Raw genomic sequence first — 5,508 nt, forward strand, 5'->3', positions numbered from 1 at the left:
AGTTAATGGTAATATTTTATTAACTATTCTGCTTTTCTCTCAGCACTCACTTGTTTAAAAAATCGTTTCTTTTGTACTTGTATTGCTTTTCGCAGTTGCGTTTCAGGGGTGTCTGAATTTTCTTGAACTGGTATTGAATCTGCAAAAAAATAATGTTTAATGTATACAATTATGTAGAATATAGTAATATTTTTTTATATACCTTACCTAAAATTACGTTATATATATTGCTTAAGGACTTCAAACTTTTTTTTTCCATGATTTCCGTCAATATTATATTCGTAAGTAATTTTTAAACCTATAATATTTTTTAATGATTTCAATATTCCCTCTCTTTTTATAATGGATGATATAATCTTAACCTGAAAATTAACAAAATATTTGTATATAATCTGTCTTCACTAAGAAAAGAATTTAAAAATACTTACATATAGATCTTTATTCTCACTTGTGATGTCGTTATTAATATCAATAAGATCTTTCTCAGTGCTGATGGGAAACCTATTCGTTAAAGGTATCTCATCACTTTGAGATCGAAGTAATTTTTGCACCATCACCTTCAATTCAGCTAATGCATCAGCTAAAACCTTGATCTGACCTATAGTGAAAACAAAGAAACAAATTAACAATTTGCAACAATTCTAAGAAAAATGACATAATTTTACCTTGAATTACTTTTTGAGTATTTTCCACATTTTCCATCTTTTTAACAAAAGTTTCGCAATTGCACTTATGATTGAGACCATCTGCAAAATAGAAAAATAATAATAGTGAATTAATTAGGAAATTATTTAAGATTATTAATTACTTACCATTGTTTATAATTGAACTGAAACGTTTAATTTTTCTGGGTGTTTCTTCCATTTTAAAATAAAAACTAAAAAAAACTAAAGAAAATGAATTTCATGTATATAATAACAAAAAATTAATTTAACAATCCAATTAATAAAAAGAAAAGGAGTTGCATGAACTGACAATGAAATTTCAAAGGCAGGTGTGCAATAAAGGCAGTATAACTAGTTTGCTATTGTAGGGTAAAACTACTAGTTTACACTCTAAATCGGTTATGGAAAAGAGTTCTTCGCGGCACGATGGCTCTGAGTCCACTACGCTTATACCCAAGTCTAATGAATCACAGGGTTCGTTAAAAAAACTTTGTGGATTTGTGTACCTGCGACCCAATAAAAACCCCTCTTGGCAATCGCGGAACGTTACAATCTGTATAGGAATAGAAGATCTTATGTAGGCGGCATTGTTTAGAGTACAATTTTTAAATATGTATTTATTATTTTCTACATTTAGAATTGGAGTACTATTTCCTGAATTTAGTTCAAATGTTTCTTCTACAGAATACCTATAAATTTGTTCTAAAATGTTCCTCGGACTTTTTATATATTTCTTTAATTTTTGAAGGTAGTTCTCGAAAGGATAAGATGATCCACTTGTAGGATCTCCAACTATATTAATAGACTTTTCCAAATGTAGCAAGGAATGTACATTATATGAAATACTATTTTCACCAAATACTATAGCAAAGTTTTCAACAAATATATTAAGCATATTTTGAGCAGTTTCCAGATTTATCGGTCTTTGTTTTGGACAACAAATTATTCTATACGAACAATGTAATAATAAAAAAATATAATACACATCTTCGTGTACGACATTCTTTAAGACAATAATTCCGTTATATAAAATAAATTGCCGAAATTCAGTTGCCTTCCAATTCGATAATTCGTCCAATGATCTGGGTTTACGACAGAACTCTTTAATGCTATATTTTCGAATATTAGACAAGGACTCGGATATGTTCGAAATGGCTTCCTTGGAAATTTTAATATTACTTTTATTATTTATAAGTCTTATAAGGAATTTTCTCACAACACCTAAATCTATTAGGTGCATAACATCTAATATAACTTGTGTAACCATTTTTACACCAATACTCTCAAGAGGGGAATTTCTTGAAAGGTATTTTGTTTGGTGAAAGTTTGTATATTTTCTAGAAGCGAAATCTTCATCACTGATTATAACATCGCATATTGAGCTGTATGTTAATGTCCCGTTTATTTTTTTTCCAACCTGTGTACATTTTGCACAACCGTATCGTGATGTATGAGACGGGACACCGGTTATAAAAGCTCTTGCAGGAGCATCACAAATTATAGCACGAATATTTATAGTGTATGTGAGACCTCCAATTTCTAGACCATATTCTGTAGAATGTGCCATTTCTTCTTGAAATTGACGTAAATATGTGTCCAGGTCTTGTGGTTTAGTTTTGCCTAAAAAAACTCCAACCGGTAAAACATAACATTTAGGTGTATTTGTAGTTTTAACTAAGATCGGCCAAATTTGAGTTTTTGAGCTTTTAAAAAGTGGAAGCCCGTCTATATTCACATCAATGGTTATATTTTGAGGCAAAGAAATACAATTAGAAAGTTTTAAAAGCTGTGATCTAACCCCGATATGAATATAAGTTCCACCTGCAATACTTTCTATTAAAGGCCTTGATGGACAATAAAAATTAGGGTTGAAAGAGATACTAACACCTTCTTCTCTTAAAATTGAAACTAGATCTTGCACACAATTTCTAGACGGTCTGTGTTTTTTAAACCATTGCTCAAATTTTAAATTTAATTGCCCGGCTTGGTTAAAGTCTTCTTCTTCCACTAAAATATGTAGAGATATTGGTCTGATATTTTCTGAAGGTTCCTCAATAGAATAATTATGTGGGGTTACCTCTGAGACAACATTATCAATTTTTTTAATCAAAGATTCCTTTTCTTTCTTTACTCTACGTCTAAATTGTCTTTTGCTACTCATTCTTACCTTTTTATTTGTTATTTTAATCACTTTATATTAACACAATTTTCACAATGCAACTTCACTTTACAACGATCAAAATAAGAATGATTTTTTCCAAACAAAACGCACGTGCATTCCTCAAGAATAACTGTTCATTGTTTTTTGTTGATCATCTAAACAAAAAACTATTCAAAGTGATTCTTGTTCGTAGAGATCTCATTCAAATGTTCGTTTAACTTGTCTGTTGGTTGGTTTTTTGGTGGTGGTTTTTTATTTATGCACAACTGTCGCCTCTTCGTTTACTTGGGGACGAAAAGGTGTCAATTGGTTCCATTCGCATTACTTGGGGACACATTTGGTACTAGTACGGCTTATAACTAGTACAAGACTGACGAAATTTAGTTAATTGGAATTTTCATTGCTAGCGGGAAGTAAGAATAAGAAAAACGTGAGCGTGACCAAATCGAGATGTACAGGAGTCAGAACGAAGTCCGAGTAAAAAACCAAACCGAAGGATTTGGTGCTGGCACATTCTTCTGTAGAGATGAAGAATGAAACCAGGTGACAGATGAGAAGGAGCATTTGGCAAAGAATCTGGTAGCAAATAGTAAAGGTGAAGAAGGTACCCTAAAACCAATAGAATATGACGGTATAGATTGTACACCACATAGCGAAGATGAAATGAAGAAGGAAACCTAATGACAGAAGGAACATTTTGCAAAGCTTCTGGTATCAAATAGTAGTGGTGAAGACACCCCAGAGATGACGGTACAGATTGTATACCACCTAGCCAAGACGAGGTCAGAATAGCAATTTTCAAGGCCGGTGATCAGACGCTGATCAGGAGCATGCACCAACTGATTAGAACAATTTGGCTAGAGGAATACATGCCCAATGATTGGAACCTCAGTATCCGGTGCCCCGTGAACAGAAAATGAAACAAGACGATATGTGCCATCTATTGAGGAAATATGATATATTGGACCATACCAATGCGGCTTCAGACCTGACAAATCCACCATAGACCAGATTTTCTCACTGCGTCAAATCCTGGAAAAGACCCACGAACAATACATTGACACATTCCACCTATTCATCGACTTCAAAGCTGCATTCGACAGACCAATCCGCTCAGAAGTATTTAAAACCATGTCTTCGTTTGGCATTCCTACAAAATTAATACGGCTATGCAGACAAGACGATATGTGCCAACTATAGAGGAAATAGTCTCCTTCCCATCGCATATAAAGTGCTATACAGCGTGATGTGTGAACGACTGTAGGCAATGGCCAATGATATTGTTAGACCATAGCAATGTGGCTTAAGACCTGGCAAATCCACTATAGACCAGATTTTCACACTGCGCAAAATCCTGGAAAAGACTTACGAAAAATACATCGACACATTCCACCTATTCATCATTCATATTCATTCAACGCTGCATCCGACAGCCAAATCCACTCAAAGGTATTTAAAGTCACATTTGCGTTTGGCATTACTTCAAAATTAATACGACTATACAGGATAACTTTAACCGGCGCAAGATCAGCATTTGAAGTCGGAAAGGACCTTTCAGAGCCCTTCAGTAACAAACGAGGTATTGAAGAGCTGCTGGTCTTCTATGAGAAGACCTACTGTTATTCCATAATAACACATACTCGTCTTCCATATGAATAAGTCCTACAGTTACAGAAGGCCTACAGGTCTTCTATAAGAAGAACATCTAGTATTCCATGAGAAGACCTTTTGGTCTTCAATGAGAAGAATTTCTGGTCTTCTATGAGAAGAACTTCTGGTCTTCTATATGAAGACCATTTTAGTCCCATTTAATGGTAAAGGCACTGATGTTGCAATATCCAGTAATAACTCCTGTCATTACTCTAATTTCAGCTTTGCTCAGGTTCAATATGGAGTTTGTCTTTTGGGTTGACAGAATCGGCTAGATAGATCTTGACACATTGCACCTAGGTTCGTTGTGTCAATGTTCATTGGCTCGTTCGTCAAAGAATGCCTCAAAATTCCGGAAAAGGTGACAAATGGGTGGTTTGATTGAGTCACACAAAGATTGTCACAGGTTCAAGGGCTCTGCATCCAGACTTTTTATCAATTAAGCTATCTTCCAAATCGCAAAAATTTTAGCATAGAAAATACTACAGTTGCTATCCAACTTGTAGGTAAGCTCAAGGCATAGTCTTTCACAGTAAACATCAGACTTTTTTCATTTTGGGTCCGTCTGTATAAAAAGCCAGACCGTCCAGAGGAGGGTTACTACAGTTCCAGTCGTCTCTACTGGGGATAACCACATCCACAACGTCAAATATAAGGTCTGGTGATTTATAGTATTCGCCAAATGCTCGTTCAGGATACATCCATGCCCATAGGTACAATTTCGTTAAAGATTCTGTTCATGCAGCCTAAGGGCACTACATGCCGCCTGACACTTAATGCTGAGACCCAGAGGCCTTAAGTTCAGCATTGCGTACACCTCAGCTTTTTGGCTTAAAATCGGGCTTTGAGACAGATTTCTTCACACGTCGATCACTCTTATGGGTGTCAGTTAGTTTCGGGGAGTACTCAACGGCCTTTTCCATTACCTTTTCACTAGGGTTAGGCTTCGGATTAGATGTCGGCTCCACACCTTTGAAGTGGGCTTCGCCGACTCTTCTATTTCTTTCTTCACACGTCGATCACTCTTATGGG

At 35.1% G+C, this 5,508-nt stretch overlaps 1 long non-coding RNA gene across 3 annotated transcripts; it reads right to left on the minus strand.

The window, feature by feature from the left end:
* Window positions 1-248: 248 nt before the first annotated feature.
* LOC133321669 (uncharacterized) lies at window positions 249-3,010 on the minus strand. 3 transcript variants are annotated; one of them, XR_009754018.1, is made up of 3 exons: window positions 2,833-3,010; window positions 429-598; window positions 249-298 (listed from the first exon to the last, which is right to left on the minus strand). It is a non-coding gene; the product is annotated as an uncharacterized LOC133321669 (long non-coding RNA). The 3 variants fall into 3 exon arrangements; XR_009754017.1 differs by having other exon boundaries at window positions 255-356; XR_009754016.1 differs by having other exon boundaries at window positions 255-362.
* Between the last annotated feature and the right edge of the window lie 2,498 nt (window positions 3,011-5,508).

This window comes from Musca vetustissima, unplaced genomic scaffold (genome assembly GCF_032173495.1).
Source record: "Musca vetustissima isolate MV318-11 ecotype Yass unplaced genomic scaffold, APGP_CSIRO_Mvet_v1 utg242721, whole genome shotgun sequence".
Lineage (NCBI taxonomy): Eukaryota > Metazoa > Arthropoda > Insecta > Diptera > Muscidae > Musca > Musca vetustissima.